Consider the following 19,129-nt stretch of genomic DNA (forward strand, 5'->3'; position numbering starts at 1 on the left):
GCAGCTGATTTTTATGCAAAGTTGCGAGTGCCTTTCAGGAACACAATGGCAGGTTCTTTGACAATGTCACACGTCTATTGAAAACAACCCGCGTGCCACTCAGAGGCCCACACATTTGCAGAGCGCTTGTTCTGCGCTGCGATAAGGCATGTTAGATTCCCCGCCCCCCCACCCCGTGCTATGGGAGAAATAATTCAAGTCTAGCTGAGTTTTTCTCCCCCCCTTCTTCTTTCCAAACAACAGGCTGTGTTCTTCTTCGGTTCCTTGCAGTAGCCCAGCCCACCGGAGAGAAAGGCAGAGCAGGTGGAGTGAAGGTTTGGGGTCTGGTGGTTTCTGCTTATTGGGCGGTAGAACAGATGAGCTGTAAATAGGAAAAGTGCTGAACATCCCTGTTGTGCCATTGCATAGACATCCTTGCCCAAACCCCCGAGAGCATCGCATCCTTTGGATGCTGATTGCAACACGGCTTCAAACTTTGCAACGAAGCCCAAATTGGGACGCACAGTCTGAGAGCCCATGGGCTTGGGGGAAGTCTGCCCATGCAGTGCCAAACTCAATGGCTCCAGCCCAGTTTTCCTTGCTTGCAGGAACGCCTCCCCAGTGAAGGGCATAACTGTGTCGGGAGGCCCCGATTGGCTGGGGCTGAGGTGATATCATCACCAGAAGCCCCTCCTCCTCTGAATGGGCGGGATCGAGATGCGTCTCCGAGTGCAGAAGGCATCGGCACCTTCAGTCCCTTTGCAGAGGCTGATTTTATGCAGCAAATAGCAATGAAACCAAATCAGCCCCGTCTTTATTTTCTATTAAATGAGTACATGCTGGAAGAACCGCAAGTACTGGCATGAGCACGTAAAGGGCTGGAAGTATAAGCAGATACTAATAAATTACCTAGCAAATTGACACTTTGGGAGGGTTTTGCCTTTAAAGTAAAAAATATGCCAGCTTCTTTCCTTCCTTTGTCTTTCCCTTTTTTTAAAGGGAGCAGTTAGACACGGGGCCTCCAGCAGTAATAAACCCAGATTTATGTGCCCAGCAGCGGGATCCTTAAACTTCCTAAGTACTTAAAACAGACACGTTTTAACTTGAAAAATTACCAGGTTTGTCTAAAGGAAGATTTCGAACATAAAACATGGAACTCGTTTGAGGGAAGAAACTCTCCGACGAAGCAAACCCAGGCAGCCATAAAAAAGTGAAACCAGGCATAAAGGGAAATGTCAGATGTGTGGGAGAGCCCAGCTGTCTCTCTATTTTTTTAAAATATTTTTATAACCTAGATCAGATTATTGGAGAAAATATGAATGTCTCAGGCAGGGAGGGGGGCAGGGAGGGGGATTTTGCTGCCAGCCTGTAACTTGATGTAAGGCAGAACGCTCTACAAAGGGAAAAAAAACCCACATTTTTTCACTTCTAAATAAAGCACTTGAGAATGACATTTATTGCTGGCAAAGAATTACTCAAATAAGAGACATTGTCAGCTATTTATTTTAAAAGCTCTGTTTAATGAAAAAAAAGCAAAGCCCCATTCCATTCTTCTCAATCCTCCCTTAAAAGCTTTAAAATGAAGTCTTTCTCCACTTCTGAATGCCTGCTCCTGCCTGCGCAGCGCTCCGCCAGGCATCGGCTTCTCCGGCGCTTTGCTGGAGCCGCGGGAGGTAAAGCGCCTGCATTTGTGTCTACTTTCTTCTCTCCACGCAGAAGCCTCCCCAGCCCGAACCGAAGCTGGTCTGGAGGAAACTCCACCACTAAGAGAAATTTGGGCCCTGCCAGGCTGTTTGCCCCACGGGGTGCAAGAACTGACTTGGATGCCTGACCCTCAAAGGACTTTTCAAAAACTCCCGGGTTATGGACGCTGGCCCTGCCGGCTTTAGGGTGGGATTTTCCCACCCCCTACCCCAACTGAGCGACCTGGATCTTTGCGTCCCTCCCCGGTGTACGGGAACTGGCTAGCTACATCCCCGAGAGAGCTCGGGAAGCAGACGGAGCCCTAATTTATGTCCTGCACTTGTGCTCCCAGCTGCCAGCCTCCTCCCCGTGGCCTGTGCCTCATTGCCACCGGAGCCAGGAGTGCGTCCCTCGAGAGTGAAAGAGAAATACGGGCCCCGAGGCGAGAGCCCAGCAACCTGTAAATAACATGTTGTTCCTGTTGAGCCGAGCGCTGCATGCTGCGCCGCTCCCTCTCGCTTTAAAATATTAAATGCAAAGCCCCCCGTATCTCTATTCATCCAGAGCCAGCTTGAGTCCCAAATGCCTGCCACGGCACTCCGGCTGTCTCCTCTGTTCCCCCGGCAGAGGTAGAAAGAGCAAGAGCATAGGGCCGACAGAGCCTGCGTTGTCTGTCTGCGCCTCCGCAGCTCCTCCCCAGCTTCAGGGGTGCAGCACCCGAAAGGTTCGGGGCTCAAAGCAGCGATGGGCAAGCTCTTCCAACTGATATTGTGACTCCCCTGCTGAGGCTTGACTGGGATCACATCCTGCTACGGATCTCAGCAAATGATCCTCTCTGCCTTCGCTTTATAAGGTGCAGTCAACCCACCTCAGGGTCTCGAGGGAAAGCTGAAGCCTGCAGCAACCACCAGACTGGCAGGGGTATTGCAGAACTGTCATTTAGGGCAAAAAAATCCTCTCTGCCCTCCCATAAAGCCAGTAAGGGGAAGTAGATGTGCTGAGAAGGAAAGTTGGCCGAGAGGTTTCCAATGGTCTTTGGTGATATCAGAAGACGCTAGAGTTTGTCCAAACCAAAGCTGCTGGTGGGATGTGTGGGGTTGGGATCTGTCTGAAAAAATAAAATAGTTAAACGTGGTTGAAACAGAAGAATGTGGCTTTTTCCACAGGAAAAACTAAATTCCAGGTTGAAAGGACTTTTCCTTTTCTCAGTGTAAGTGGATTTATAACAAAAACGTAATAAAAAAGTCTAAACTTTAAAAATATCAAAATGATGGACTGTGTGGGGGGACCTGACTCATATCAGGAAAAGTTTCAGGGTTTCCACTCTTTGCCCAGGGTGAATGGGAAACATTTCTGACTTCCCCAAAACCCCTCCAGGATGGAGAAAGCGACTCCCCTCCCAACTCTGCTGGGTATTAAGACAGCGCCGTTTCTGCACAGCCCCTTCCCTGATGACACGGATTTTATAATCAAGCCCGTGCTGGCTTTTGATGCGATGGGCCCCTCAGCAGCAGTAATGAGTCTTGGGTGAGTAGCAGGCCCAGCTGTCAGATCGAAGGGCCAATGCAAGCAGAAGCATTCAGAAAGCCGCACTACTTCCTACAAGGTCGCTATATGTGAAACACCTCATTAAATTGCTCAAACACTGAGCCATGTCTTTAACCAAGGCCGTTTAATGTCACTTTCTACAGACTAAATAGCACAGTATTAGCATACCTGTCAAGGCTTCCTGGTTAACCTCTGCAGCAAGAGGAGCTTAAAGTGCCGTATTCAGCCCCCAGCACATTCCTCTCTGCATTCTTTTAAAAAAAAAAAAAGAGAGAGAAAAAAATCAAATCTCTCCCCCTGCACCCGGCTCTGGATATCGCACCAGGTCAGACTCCGACACCTCTGCGAGCCTGCTTGGGGATCAGCGCGGTGCGGGGTCACCGCAGTGCAAATCGGAGCAGAATCTGGCTCGGGATCTTTCAGGAGCCAGGTCAGACTTATCCTCTTTCATTTCTTTTTAAAACCCTGTGTTCTTCAGTGTAAAATATTTTTGAGTGAGGAACCTGCTAGAAATACAGCCCCAAATACCTTTAGTGCAGCAAGAGCTGGAAGGTTTATCGGGAGACCGAGTCCCTCCCTATGGGACCGTGCTGTTTGCTGCGTTTTGCTAGCGTGGAGGTATCTGCGGTACGGTACAGGCATCGACCCGGCATCCGCGTGGCGTTCATGGGCCCAGTTCCTCGCTACTTGGAGCTTTCTTGACACGAAGGCAAGAGCAATGCCTGGAGAGGAGCAGGTAGTGCAGGACAAAGCTGGGGCTGCCAAATGCATCCCAGCAGCCTGTGAATGGAGCTCGTCCATCCCAGCCTCCGATGAAGTAGGTTGTTGCCTGCAAAAGCTTCTGCCTCTCCGAAGCAGCGAGTCTCTGCCCTGCCTTTTGCCAAAAGACTCGAGGGTGTTTCTGTTTGAAACTTCCAGGTGTGGCAAAATCGCACGAATCATATAGAAAATGAGGGTTGAAGGGACCTCAGGAGGTTGCATCTAGTCCAACCCCCTGCTCCAAGCCCAACTCCATCATCCCAGCCAAGGCTTTGTCCAGCCAGGTCTTCAAAACCTCCAAGGATGGAGACTGCACCACCTCTCTGGGTAAAAGAGAGAAAGGAAGATCTCCTAAGAGTCCACTTATAGTCAGAAACAGCTTTTCCCTTGGTGGGGTTCCCTGTGCTGCGTGGCACAGCTAAGCCATGGGAGGGAAGAGTTGCAGTGAGACTGAATCAAGAGTGACCAGAAAAGCAAAGCAGACTCTTGCGAGGGCCCCCAAAAAGATGCCCTGGGGGAAGCCCTTTGCGGAGCAGATTAGCACGGCTCTGACCAGCCCATGACACATGAAGGCGCCGTTCACAAAATGCCCAGAAGGGGCCTTCCCATTAGGAATACAAAATTAATTATTGCCATCTACTTGAATTAAAAAAAAAATAAATAAAAAATGAAGTGAGGGTTTTTTTCCCCCAGTCAGTTCTAATTTTAAATGAATTACCCAAGTCAAAACTAACTTCTAACTTGAGTAGTTCCAGACATTTGTCAGACTCCCAGAAATGCTTTAATTAGCACCAGTTATGAAAGTCTTTAGATAATTAGGAGAACATTTGTCCCACCTGTATATTTTTTTGTTGCTCACAACAATTAAAAAAAATAATTAGAGTCTAGACTTCAAGAATTATCAGCCTTTTTTTTTTTTTTTTTTTTAACAGTTACCCTGTTAATAATTACACCAGGATTTTAGTGCAATTACTAACAGAAGTAAGTAACAAGTTGGAAAGTTTTTCTTTCTTTTAAAACCCAGTAAGACCTGTCGGAGCCAAAGTTGTAGGGTCCCCGGGGACGGATCAAATAGCGGCAGAGGCAGGCTCTTCCCTCCTGGGTGCAGCGAGCGGTGCCCTCTGGGATCATCTCCTGTCGAGAGCGAACACGCGGGTGCCAGTGTCATGTCTCTCTCGCGCTACTCGAGGGCTGAGAAGGCAGGCGCCGCACTTCGCTTCCCGCACCGCGGCCTGTCACTCAGGCAGGAATCAGCATTTAAAACCTACCCCCAGCATTGCCTTTGACAGCTGTTTGGAGTTTGTCTGTGACAGTACCCACGGTGCGAGCTTTATCCCGCTGCCCCTGTCTGCAATCCAGCGCCCCTGCCCCAAACGGCATGCTTCAGCAGCTGCTTCCCCCACTCAGAGAGTCGCAGGGGCCCAAACAGCAACTCACCTTGAATTTTGCTTGCTGTTTCTAAGTGACTCATGAGATGGCACTGGGGGACCAGGATGGCAGGAGAGAAAGATGATTAGTATCTGCAAGGGGTCAGAGGGATCTGTTGGCAGGGAAGGGGTTAACCAGGTTTTTGGCTAGAGGGAGGACCACAGCTGGTTGCCATCAGGGCCAGCAATCAGCTCCCTTCCCCCTGCAGTAAAAGAGATGGTGCTCGGGAGGGCTGGGGGTTGATGTTATGGGTGCAAGGCTGGCTTTTGTGGCTGGGGCAAGGGGGGGACATTATTATCCTTTTCTGTTTATTAGAGTACTGCCCAAGGCACTGCATGAGCAGAGGAGCAGGCAATGCAGACAAGACAGGTGCAGGGCAGAGGAAAGGGTGATACAGGGGCAGAGGCAGCTGTGCTGCCCGTGGGCTCCTACTTTTGATTCCTGGGTGGTTGGGTGGGATCTTGCTATCGCCCGCTCAGCTCCTGCCTTCTGCTTGGGCAGCTGGATGCTCTGCTTGGTTTGCATGGGGCCTTTAAAAGGCTGAAGCATTTCTCCTACTGAACACAGACATTTTCCCACAAAAGCACTTCTTAATCCCCATGCCAGGAGGTAGCATCCCTCCAGCTCCAGAGCCTGGCAGATGCTCCTGGGGGCTGGCTCTGCCCTTTTGTCTCAAGGGAAACTCTGAAAACTTTTAAAAACATTTCTTATAAGATTAATTCAGGTCTTCAACAAACCAACATGAAAGAAACCAGTAAAAAATCCACTTTTGTGATGACCACTCAAAGTAAAACAGTTTCTTGTGCTAGGACACTGACTTCCAAACTGCAGAAAGACTTCTGTATTGCCAGGTTGTGCTGCCAAAAAACAAAAGCTTTAGTGAAAAGGTGGAACTTGCTTCATTTTCTGCCACGAAGCAGGTGAGGGGAGAAAAGTGTTGATCCCAAGATTTGAGCCCCCTGTGCTGGCAGCCCCAGAGCAGTCTCAGACCAGCATCACATGTGCTGCAGCTCTTTTCTATTTCCCCTGCAAAACTGGGGCCTTGCTTGAATATATCCCATCCTCTCCAATCTAGTTGCTAAATGCTTCAGGAATACGTTTCCTTTTGTAAAAGATGTGCTCAGGCTGCAAGGTGTAGACCCAGTTTTCAAGTACTTGCAGGGCGGTGTGTTTCTGAGCCAGGGTTTTGGTCTGGCTCCTTATGAAAACAGGCTCCACCTGCAAATTGTAGAGCTCAAAGTGGAGTTCAGACATCTCTGGTTGTAAGGAGGGGGGTAGCTTGGGTTGCTCTCCCTGCTCTTCAGCCCAATCAGCTAATTATGCAGCCTCCACCTGCAAGGTGCTCAGCATGGCTGCTGCTGGCCCTTTCCAGCCCGTGCTAAGGGCAGCTGCAAGAGGTGGCCGTCCCGCTGCAGGTGTGTCCTGTGGGTCCAAGGGTGCAGGGAGGGAAATTCCTCTCTCCAGGAAAGGTCACCCCTAGCATCTGCCTGCCTGCTGCCAAGCTCGTAAGCTTTGAGTGCCCTGGTGGGTTGGCATTTAACTGGTACGACCAAATCAAGCACTGCTCAGCTCTGAGCAGCCGAAACCTCGTCCTTCTGTAGGAAGGGTGGGACCCCAGTCCCAGCCCCCATATCAACTCCGCAACAAATAAAGCCACTTGGGGAATAAAACCCAGTGCTTTCCAGTCCTTTAACCCATGGCGATATGTCACTGATCAGCACAATTGGTTCTAATAGCTCCCCAGGTAGATTCAGGAGAGCAAGGAGCGGAACATAAAAATCCCTTTATTATTGCCATTTCACTTTTATATACCCATCAAGCTTTCATATTTAATCTCCTACATCACAATAGCTGATCATTTTTAACATTTGACATTGATAAAGTGCCCGCTGCTATTATTCTGACATCCTATAAAACATTACACCCATTTGCAATAGAAAAGGCAAAGAATCAATACTCAGCCCCATTTTCCAGCACAGTAGTAAATCACAGAGCGCCTAACAAATTGTTTTAAGTAGAAGCACCTTCAGAACCAATAAAGAACCCGACCAATCCCTGTCCATTGTCATATCTGTCAAATGCCTTTTCTTTAAATGGGTGTGTGGGTGTGTAAAGAGAAAATGCCCCTCCAAACACGTGTCCCCGGGGGGGGGAGTCTCTCTGAGTTCAGAGAGGCCCAGTCGGCGATCCGGAGGCAACTAGTTGCTGGATAAACACCGAGTTTCTCCAGGCACCTGCTTTGCTTTCTCGGTTGTGCCCAGTTCATTGAACTCGACGGGATCCGTCCACGTGCTCCGACTGAGCTTGGACCATCTCCTGGCAGGAGAGACGCACTGAGCTTAGCAATCGTGGGGGTGATAGGATGGGGCATTCAGAGGTAAGGTTTTTAATGCAACACTTCACTTCTTGAACCCAGGCAGCTCGAGGCTGCGAGCCTCCCCCATCCTGGTGACCTAGGTAAAGATCGATCACTCTGGGAGTTAACCTGAGGTTTGGGAAGCTGATGTAGTTGGCCTAAGGCCACACAGAAATCAATGCCCGATCGATGGAGAAAGCCGGTCAATTCTGTCTCCTGGCTCCACAGTGCTCCCTCCTAGCTAAGTATCACAGCTACTGCGCCACAGTAGCATGGCTTATATTTCCATTTGGAAAAACCAGAGGCATTTCTCTCGGGCATCGAGTGAGGGCAGAGCTGCACCCCCTGTGTAGCAGTGCTGGAGACTGTGTAGGCAAAGACGTGCAGACCAGGCAGCTACGGCTCAGATGCCGTTCGCTAGCATCATTTACCTTGGCACGGCGACTCTCGCCCAGGGTGCCATGTCAACCTGGCATGCCTTGAGCTCCTTTCAAGGGTGCTGCGGGGTGCCACATACTGTCCGCTCTGCTGGGTGTGCAAATATGATAAACCTAAAGATTTCAACTAGGAATCCACTGCTCAGATACCGTTTGCTAGCATCATTTACCGTGGCACGGTGCCTCCCGCCCAGGGTGCCGCGTCAACCTAAAGATTTCAGCTAGGCATCCACAGCAGTAAAACCATTCAAACCTGTTGTGATCTTCCTGAACTCTTTGCAGCAGAATTGCTCTATTCTTTTTCTGTAGGCGAAAAATGAGTGAAAACAAAGAGCTGGCATTTCCCGACCGGTGTCTCGAGTCTCAAAAAGTGGAGAACGAATGCCCTAGCCCATAGGGACCCTAGTCATGGGCAGGGACCCTGGTTTGCTAAGCACTGACCAGGCACAGCAGGTACCTTATTATCTCAAAAGCACCAGAGCCACTGAAGAGACAGGACTCCCTGGGAAATGAGTAAGCGGAAACTTTTCCCCATTCAGCTTCTGTGTCTGTTGCAGGGGAGGATTCATGTCCAGGTTTAGCGGAGGATTTCTCTCAGCCCATGTAGCCTCTGCCTACCCCCTTCCTCCCTGCACGCACTCATGCGTGTGATCTCCGCGTCGTGGCTTCTTAGCAGGATACAGGGGAAACGAAACAAGACGACGAGCATCGTGTAACAGAAAGCATGCGCCCGCCGCTTAAAAAAATGTTTTCAGCGTGTCTGTTGTCAAATGGCTGCTAAATAATACAGTTTACCTGCAATGATTGATTTATAGGAATCCTTCTCATAGACCCAAATGATGACATTTTAAACACACTTTCCTTTCATTTATAGGGAATTAAACGAACATGTTTTGACAAGATTGATCATATGGCGGGTGAGACTGTTTCTCTCTGAGGTTTCAATCTATAGCTCGGAGAGCTGATAGAATATGATGGTGTCTCATTAGAATAATGCACGGTTGGCAATCGCTGCGGCACGCACGGAAACAATGTGCGGGAGGAGTTTCCTGAACGGTGCCTCTGTCGGGGCCGTATCCACTTTCCATACGCCGGCTGCTGCGGTGGATGCAACTGCGACTAGTGCAGGTGAAGCCTGTCTTCAGTTGGGCTTTTGCATGCATGTCAGTGCCTCGGTGTGGCTCTTTCGTCAGAGGTTTGCTATATGGAGGAGCCCCAGAGGGATTGCTCGGCGCTAGACTGGCCGTGGGAAGTCTCAGGGAGTCCGACTTCCTTCCCGGCCCCCCTTAGGAGTAAGTTATTGCAGGTGACTAGATGGATGCACATGTCATTCCTCTCGGGGGAAAATCCTCGTGCAGATGCTAAGCCCTGGGCATTTTCAGAGAGGGGATACAGGGAACAGGAGCAGAGGGCACAACCGGGCACAGCCCAGGGGATGCTCTTGGAGGAGGGGGTCTATGTCACGCCATGTGCCGGGGCCAGGGGAGCCCATGTGACAAGACCCCTCTCCCACTTGTAACGGATCCCTACACTCTGGTCCCAATCCCTGCATCCCGTGAAGCCCATGGACTGCAGCCAGAGGAGAAGCAAGCCCATGGTTGCTGAGTCCAAACCTCTGCTTGTCTAGAAACAAAGGTCAAAACAATCTCCTTTCGCCCAAACTTTTGTTGTCCAGCCTGGTCTGGGGGGGGAAGCCAGATTCTGATTGCACTTTCCTTGCTGAGGTCTTATTTACTAAGTCAGTTATTTTGGGACTACGTGACCACGTGTCCCCAGTGGGGTCCAGCCTGCTGCAGAGCGTGTCCTCCCACCGTCCGGGTAGGTTACACTGGTACATTCAGGCCTGCTGAGTGGCAAGGGGTTTGGTTACTCGGTGTCCTTCAATGGACACAGCAAATGCAGATGCATCCCATTGCACCCCTGGGCCCTTCCCCGTAGCTGTGGCAGGCTTGGCAAGCTATGGCATGGGTGAAATCAGAACCTGTTGAAGCAGAGGGCAAAGCTTGCATTGGTTTCAGGACAGTCCGGATCCCAGCCACAGCATCCGACACGGTCCGTGTAAGGCTCCCTGTTCCCTGGAGGAAGGCTCCTCATGGGAAGAGTGTACACGTGTGTAACATGCATGTTGTCACATCGCAAAGCAAGGTCAGAGGAAGGAGTCCTGTGCTTGAGCAGGAGCACGGCGAGCTCTGTGATGACTCTCAGGCAGGAGAACAGGAATTCGCCGCCAACCCAGGGATGCTGGCAGATCTGCACTAGAAGAGGAGTGCTTGGATGCCAGCCTCTGGTGAGCAGTAAGGGATGTCCTTGTCTTGGCTTCGGCAGCTGAGCTGCTTTGATTCATCTTTTAGGCCGTGAGCCTGCAGACAGCACAGCCAGGGCGGGCTGCACAGCTCTGCTCAGGAACGGGCATCTGCCCACACAGACAAGCCTGCGGTATCGGGGCCACAGTGCAAACGCTTCCCCTAGCAGCGAGACCAGCCTGATGTGCATAGTGACTCCTGAAGGACGTTGTGGGCATGTGATGAGATAAAGGCCCTGAGAAAAGAGGCATGTTTAAAGCCAGCCAATATTTAAAGATGCTGGCAGGAAATACGCACTGATTCCTGCTCGAGCGACGGCTTAGCCGTGCCGTTCCTGCGGCAGAGCAAAGTCGCGCATCCCGTTGGCAGGCAGAGGTTAGGTGCTTGACATGAACCCGTCTGGGTTACATGCCATAGGTTTGGACCGGCCCTTTTGGACACGTGGTTTACAATTTAAGCAGCAGACCTCCCCAGGATTATATTTCCCCACCCCACATTCGGGTTATATTTCCCCACTCCAACCAAGCATGTAAAAATGGACTTCATCTCTGCGTTACAGGCCATTGCAAAGCTGATCAGAAGGATCAGGACTGGGGAGGAAAAGTGCTGGAAGTCAGTGACTCCACTCAGATAAGCCGAACACACTCAGGAGCAGCACGACCACCTCCGGCTTTACCAAGGGCTCCCTCGCGGTAAAGCCCGTTGCCTTGAGATAGAGGCCACAATGCAAATTCTCTCCTCCTTTTGGTGACATGACTTCAAATTCTGTTCCCCAAATCCTTGGAAAGACTTCTCCTAGGGAGGAACGGGGCTGTCTCTCTTTTCATGGACACACTCTCTGGAGAAGGAGAGAAATAACGGAGGAAAAGCATCCTATGCTAATTCAGGACTGCAAGACACTCGCTAGAGGCCTGGGCTCCCACCTAGCCAGGCTTTAGCAGAGGTGAAAAGAGAACTGCGTTTGGACAGGGTATGTATTTCCAAAGAGACACTCTCCTCCTCCGGTCTGGAGAGGAATCTGTCCCAGCCAGGATGGAGGCATGGGAATATGCATTCACAGCATGGGACCAGTTCAACCAGCTAAAGCAAAGGTGAATCCCCACAAAACCAGTAAGATTAGTCGGGCTTCTGTGTACGCATGGAGGTGTGCGGGCACTTGTGGGAGCGGGAGCAAGGTGCAGAGGGCTTAGCACCTGCGGTAGTAGCGCTGGGACATTGTCTTGATTGCACGTCACAACAGTCTAATTGGAATTGGTGTTTAAACTGGACTCTGGGTGTCACGACTGTCTCCTTCGATGTGTCTGTCCAGCACCTGGTGCAATGGGCGCTTGAAGCCCGGCGCGGTGGCAGCCTGTGGGCACAAAGGCGATCTGAGTGATGAACGCTGGGTCTGGGCAGACTCTGCCGTTTGCTAACCCTGCTTCCCCTTTCCTCTCACACCATTGTCCAAGCCCCAGGAATCTTTTCATCATGCTCATTTGTACCCAAAATCTGCCCTCTCCTCACCTCGGAAAGAAAAGTCTCATTCCTTTCGTGGCTGAATTTATAGTTGCTGAAAGGCTTGGCAGGGCTGGGCTGCTCCTGATTCATCTCGCCTGACCTCTGCTTCTTTCCGTGGCTAAGTCGAGACAATTCATTATGCTGCCCTTTAGCAAGGAGCCAAGCAGGAACGAGAGTGGGATTTTCCCCCCATGCACAGTTCTCGGCTCAGTCATGGGAGAGCTATTCCTTAGCCCCTGCCAGCCCTGGGGAGACTGTGCCCACCCAAAGGGAAACGCAAGGATTTTAGGCGCTCCGATTCTGGATTGCTGAATTAAGCGTGAGACGCAAAGATAAAGCACAGGGAGCAAGAAATCATTGCGGGGTTTCTAATCTGAAAGGTGAGATCGAATTGTTGTTTGTATTCTCCCTTTAATGGCCCTCAATTGATAATTAGCGTTATATTATCACGTATCTTTAATAGAATATTGATGCCTTTGGCAGAGATATAATCCCAATGTCAAGAGTAATTCCCCTTTTTCCACTGGGCTGCACTTATTACATGCAGCCGGGGCAGAATCAGTTGCAAGGCTTGGCTGATGCATCTCAAATCAATTAGACGCAGCACTTCACCATGAGTGACTTACAGTACGTCAGAGAAATGCATATTAATGATTTGCCTTGGGAGCATAAACAGACAGAGAGGAAATGCTGGCTTTGTCTGACTTGTGCTTGCTTTTCCTTTTGCTTCCTGGGAGGCCTCTGGGATATCGCTGTGCATCCTGGACGGCATCCCGGCACCCGCTCGGGGCCCTTGGCACGGGAGGAAGAAGAGCTGCCGGTGTGGCACAACCGTCTGTAATTCCGACGTGCAAAGGAAAAGGAGACCTATATTTTTCCTAGTGTCACGCTGTGGCAGGAGGGGTCGAGCTGTCTGGTGCAACTCTCTGAGGAATGCTCTCACAAGAAACCTCAAGGGCTTTTCTTGCCCCGGTGCCACTAGCAAACGCCTGCTCTTTCCTAGGGGCCAGTCCCTTTGCAGAGGGCTGGCACAGGCCAGCGCACCACTTAATACCTGAAATGCAGGGCCCTGGCACTAATATCTCTCTGGGTGAGTTGCATTTCACCCTCCATGAGACATTTGCTGGCCTTTTGATCCCCCCCTTGCTATGCCTGTGCTAGAAAAGCAGTCCCGGGTGCCGGACAGAAACACCTGCGCAGAGGATGCGGAGGCACTTCGGGAAGCAAGAGTGAAGCCAAACCACGCTCCCAACTCATTTATCAAAGTGCTTTCAGTTCCCATTTGAAGGCAGGTGAAACAATAATAAATACTGAGCCACGTGAGTTAATCTCTCTCCGCAGCATTTTAATAAATGAGAAGTTAAACAAAAATCAATGTGGACCTGTTAGCCCTGGCCAGCGCCTGGCTTCCTTGCAAAGCTTAATTCGGTAATGGTGGAAAACATCTGAGCACAGGCAGCCTGTCCTGAGGCTTTTCCCAAGACAGTGGGAGCCCTGGTGGCATCACAATTCAGGGGGCCTGGTTTGCATGGAGGAAGGCCAAAGCCCCGGGGGCCTAGCTGAGGGTGGGCATATGGCCCCTTACCTGCTCGGGGAGGGTCATTCTCCCAGGTATGATTTAGGAGGGCTGTTACCTAATGAGTCGAGCGCACCACTCCTTCCTCCCGTGCCCCCTGCCCTCTGCCACAGATAGGCAGATAATAGAAACCTCACAAGCCATTGCCTCACGAATGACAGCGAAGGGAAATTGGGATCAATACCTCCCCTGTTATCTTAGTCTGCTAAAGACTTTTGGTTTTTTGGATCTATGCGTGCGCTGCTCCCTGCGGAAAGCTTCGCTTCTCATTTCCCCTCTTCCCCGTGTTCGCAGGAATGAAAGCCAAACACACCAAAGCTCTGGTTTCCCTCTTGCTTTCTTCAAGGATTCCTCAGCCAGCTTTCAAGGGCACTCACCGCCCAAGGGGTGGCGGATTACAAACATCCTCCTTTAGCATATCTCTCTGATCACGATGACACCAGTCACGACGTTCTCTGAAGGGCTTTGCGCCGGGTTTCTTTTTGACACGAGCTGTGTTTAGCTCGCTGCATCTCCCCGGGCCTCTCAAACCTGCAGGTGTCCAGATCCCTCCCCATTGCCGGGTTGCAATGGGTGGGCGTGCAAGGAAAAACATTGCATCAAGATGGGAGGATGTTGTGCGTGAAAACAGTGTCCATCAATCTCATGTGATGCACCTGGTACTAAAGCAAAGGTGCACGTGGTACTAAAGCAAAGGTCTCTCTTCGCACTCTTTGGAAGTGCCGTGTCCAGGCTCATTCAGATCCCACACATACTGGTGTGCAAAAATGGGATGCTCCTCCAGAAAGCAGGCGAGGAGGCTCTGTGGGAGGTCTGCTTTCGTGTTGGAGCCACACACTTTTATGTCTTTCTTTGGATACAAGAATATGATTCAGGCCATACATTTCCTACAGAGACGACAACTGCCCAAGGGCTGGACAGTCTCCATTAGGATCAGAATTCAGGTTGGGCTCAGACTCTGTGAACCTCTTGATCTGTAAATCAGTCCCGGGGAGTTTCTGCAAATATGTGTTTCTCCCAGTAGGTCCCTAGCTTCCCCTTCTCCTCCTTTTAAGTATGTGCCTAGTTTTAATCATGCCACACTAGTTGCCTCATTCACTTCAGTGTTAGGCATGTGCATTAAAGACCCAGATGAATCAGGGCCTATGTGGCTTTGTTATGGCATGTCAGGGCTGATGGCGCCGATCACGAATTCCTCCGGAGTAGGAGGGTCTGATTCTTCTATGCAGAAAGCTGCTTTGGATATCTCATTTGTCACCTGTGTTCTCTGCAAAACACTGGGAGATTTAACCCCACTTCCAAGTCGGGGAAAAGAAAGAGAAGAAAGAAAATGGATTAAAATGGATTAAACCTGCTGAATATGAAGCGAAACAGAGCAAGCTGTTCCCAGCACAGAACGCATCCCTGAGCCACAACCTGGTGTCGCAGGTGGAAATAAGGCAGCGATGTGACGTGCAGCACAGAGCCGGGTTTGCTGCCGGCCCACGAAGTAGGCAGGCTTTTTTGCTTGTTTCTTCTGGGACAAGTCCACCGCTCCTCTGACTTTCTGCAAAGCACCTGGTCCCATTCCCAGGACCTGGAGGGCATCCAAGCCTTCCACAACCTGCCCACTCAGGACTCAGAAACAGACTCCTTTTTTTTTTGCCAGAAACCCACCCTTTTTCACTCTTTGTGGCAAATGTGGTGAAATGTTTTGTGTTGGTTTCTTTGAAGTTGGTCACTTTGTTTTAAAGTTATCCCCCGCCCCCTTGCAAAATAAGACAAGGCTAACTCTGTAATGAATGCAAGAAAAGGAACAAAAAAACCCCAAATGAAATGATGAATGAAGAAGTACATCCATGCAGGCTGCCCCTGGTTTCATTTTGGCTGGTAAAGACGGACGAGTTTTCCACCCGGGAGGCACCGGTGCCGGAGAGGCAGCTGATGCTGGGGCTGTGCTGACACCTAGTGTCGAGGGTGCACCAGGAGCAGTTGAATAAATATGGTTGACTAATCGGACCTGGGAAGCTGGTGGAAAAGGGGCTCAGCCCCCTGTTTTGGAAGCATCCCCGAGGCAAAACGCCAGGCACTTGGGATGGATGAGCCGGCGCAAGGCTGAAGCAGTTACGGGAAGGGGCTGAGACACGACTAGGCTGGGAAATCTGGGTTTTGTGCCCAAATCTGCCTGAGACTTGCTGCGGGACCCAACGCGCCCATGTGCCTCCATTTGCTCATCTCTAACTGGAGGCAAGAAGGCAGCTTTTCTTTCCTTGGGTGCAGCCGTATGGGATGCCGAGGCCCTGAGAGGTGTTCAGATGGCACGGCTTGGTTCTCTGGAGAAATGCCAATTAATCAATTAAACCAGGGCAGGCACCATCTTTATTGAATATGCACACACAGTGCCCAGCGCAACGTGGCCAAGGTCCACTGCAGTACAAATGCATGCAGATGAATAGCGGTAATGAAGATGTCTTCATTAAGGGACGTTCACCCGACTAGTGGTTCTCAGGTTATCTGCTTTCTCCTTTCTCGTCCTATTTACGCATTGCCCATTTACAGCTTATCCACAGGGCCTAATCCAGCCAGCTCATTGAACATCATGAAGTGAAGAGTTGAGTTGAATTTCCCCCCCCCCCATTAAGTTTTTGGGAGGGTGCAGGTGATTTAGGCACCTACGCCCCATTTTTCAAAAGTGATGTGTGTACAAAGGGCCGGATTTACACCAGGATTTAGGCAGCCAAGGATGCTGATTAGGCACCTAATGGGATTTACAGAAAGTCCAGAAGCAAATTAGGCACCTAATTTCCACCGACTTTCAGTGAGATTTGGTCTCCTGCTGAGCGCCAGAGGCGCGTGCAGTAAATGCAACCCGCTGCCTCTGAAAAAGCCTGAGACGTGGAGGACCGGAGTCAGTAAAATGCAGTTTCTGCTTAGAAATTCTCCTCCTGAATTACAAAGACTGGATGTATTTAACTTTTAGCAAAACACCGGCAATCAGAAATCTTTTCTTCATAGACACAAAAGCTTCTGCACCTAGGTCTCCCGAATAATGATGGTGATGCACATTAGCATATATTTTCTTGAGAACTGAACTGTCATAGGGCCAGCCTTGAAAGCGATTCAGAGTATTTACAGCTTTTATGAGGCCCCCCGCGAGAGAATAATCTTAAAGTGCTGCAGACACCACATGGAAAACTGTGAAAAACATTCAATTTAGGAACAATTTTGCCTCCGTCTATCTATCTGTTTTTTATTTTTTATTTATTTATTTTTTGTTTAAGTGCTCGCTCCCACTGCAGGTGATTTCTCTACCTGGAGCCTGAATCTCCTCTGACACCGCGGTGGGTCACCGCGGAGACGATTGTGATGTCACCAGTGGGGGGATTAAGGGTTCAGGTGGAGAAGGAGCAGCAGTAGGCAAAAAGCCCCCCGAAAGGGGCTGGTTTTCATGCAAATGTCTCTTTAGATGCAGAGGCAGAAAGGGAGAGAACCGCAGAGGACAGAGCAGCTGAATTGTCTCTAATCGAGTGGTTTTCTGAGTTTTCCAGGAGGCATTGGTGGGTTTTTAAAAGTACAACAATGCGAGTGTCGTGTCCTACTAACCCATCCTCGGGATCCTGTAACCATGTCAACCAGGAGAAAAAACAAGGAAACAAAATGCTCTCCTTTGGATTGCACAGAACGCACCGGCACCTGATCCAGCCTCCAAATTACAGGGTTTTACAGCCGGCTGTTTACAGCGGGCTGTCACAAATGGATGTATCATTAGGGGAGCAGATTCCAAACTTGGATCTCTACATGTTTATAAAAAGCATCTCATTTACTGTACGGCAGCGAAAGGGCTTCCTGAGCTTCATTGGCAAGTTGTAGGGAGGGCGAGCATGTTGTTTAGGAGCTCGTGCATATACAAACACAGCTGCAGCTGCGTGCGCACACATGCACGCACAGGCATCTTGACGCACGCTCGCACTCGCAGATGCATATGTTCTCACGCTCGTCAGTCTGGAAAGGGCCTCCGCGGGCACCCGGTCCAGCCTCCGGCACAAATGCAGAAAGACGCCCCTCCAGCCCCTTCTTGAAAACCTCCTTAGGCAGCTCGCTCCACCGCGCTGCTGCTCTCGCTCTTCAGGAGTTTGTCCTGAGATTGAATCCGAATTTCTGTTGCTGCAGTTCACACCCATTGCGTTATGTCCTGCCCTCTTCAAGGGGACAGTTTTGCTCCCCCTTCTTTTATGGCAGCCTCTCAAATCCCTGAGAATTGCTGTCATGTCCCCTTCTTCATCTCCCCTTCCTAAGTTACACAGATGGTCAAGTAGCAAAAGAATCATGGTCAGTGTAAAGGGAAGGTCAGCATGCAGAGAGATATCCTATAAGCCATGTGTGACTATGTCGACGACCGACAGATATTCCAACAAACATTCACGCCCTCCAGAAAGTTTTGCCAATTGGCCTCTCTCGACCAAAACTCCATGAGGTCATTCTGTATTCTGCTATTTCACAGCCTTTCTCCAGCAAGTCAGAAAGCAGAAACACACAGGTGACCATCTGTATCCGTAGCATAAATAAAAAAAAGCACCACATTAAAGTATTTTCAGCTACCAAGTTGGTCCAGATACATTAGGAAGAAAACTATTTGGAGAAATTGTTTGGAGATTAATTTCCAAGAGTGTTAACCTGCACAAAAATACGTGTTGGTCACCAGGGTCCGAATTCGAACATTGCACCGAACCAATGGTTTTTCCAGTAAGAATTTGAGCGTGAGCGGAGCTACGTGGGGAACAAACCTCTGCACATTGCCTGCTTTCTTGCTGTTGATTCCTTTAAACTCTTTGAAATTTATTATCCAGCAATATGAACATGACAAACAGGACACAAGAGGAGTCTGGGGCTCTCTTGTAAAGTTATAGTGGGCAGGCCTGATGCTGGGTCCCTTTTAGTTCTTCCCAGGTCTGCCTCAGATTAATACAGTGGGCATCCAGGTTTGCACGTCACATTGTTCATGGCATGGGTGGGTGCCGGCGTGTTCATCAGCTTCCTTGCACTGCTCAGACTGATGGCCAGAGCCACATTAAAATGTTCGTGTCAAGCTGAACCACACACACATAGGTTGGCAAGGGTTCGGTGATCATCCCACGGCACCAATGTTGAAACCTGGTTGTTGTTTAAACATTTCCACTCCAGATGCTTGCCAAATACTTGGAGAAGGTGATTTCTGTCCTGAGTCTGGGCTAAAACGAGCCTGATTCAGTGTCCTAGGAAATACTCCACAAGCACTGGGATGCTCCATAATGCAATCTTCATTTGCTTGCCGTCGGCTCCAGTTGGGCAGCAGGGTTTTGAAGTGCAGCAACTATTCGGTCCCCCGCAGAAGTGATTGCTTGGCTCCCAAAGTCACTTGTCCACTGTTCCCTCCCAGCATAAATCCATCCATGTTTTGCTTCTGCAAGAAACACCTTTCTGTCTGCTTTGCAAGTCCGGTGAGGCAGGGACTCTGGGCTAGACTTTCAAAGGCGGTTAGGTACCTGGCCAGATTTTTAGAGCGCTCATTTCTTTCGCTAGGCATTATGAGCACAGGCTCTTC

At 50.1% G+C, this 19,129-nt stretch overlaps 1 long non-coding RNA gene across 2 annotated transcripts; it reads right to left on the reverse strand.

Annotated features, from left to right (window-relative positions):
• Positions 1–1,945: 1,945 nt before the first annotated feature.
• LOC102371236 lies at positions 1,946–6,450 on the reverse strand. 2 transcript variants are annotated; one of them, XR_324614.2, is made up of 4 exons: positions 5,830–6,450; positions 5,407–5,449; positions 3,379–3,461; positions 1,946–2,770 (listed from the first exon to the last, which is right to left on the reverse strand). It is a non-coding gene; the product is annotated as an uncharacterized LOC102371236 (long non-coding RNA). The 2 variants fall into 2 exon arrangements; XR_003095649.1 differs by lacking the exon at positions 5,830–6,450 and having other exon boundaries at positions 5,407–5,617.
• Between the last annotated feature and the right edge of the window lie 12,679 nt (positions 6,451–19,129).

The sequence above is a fragment of the Alligator sinensis genome, unplaced genomic scaffold (assembly GCF_000455745.1).
Source record: "Alligator sinensis unplaced genomic scaffold, ASM45574v1 scaffold1626_1, whole genome shotgun sequence".
Taxonomy (NCBI): Eukaryota; Metazoa; Chordata; order Crocodylia; family Alligatoridae; genus Alligator; species Alligator sinensis.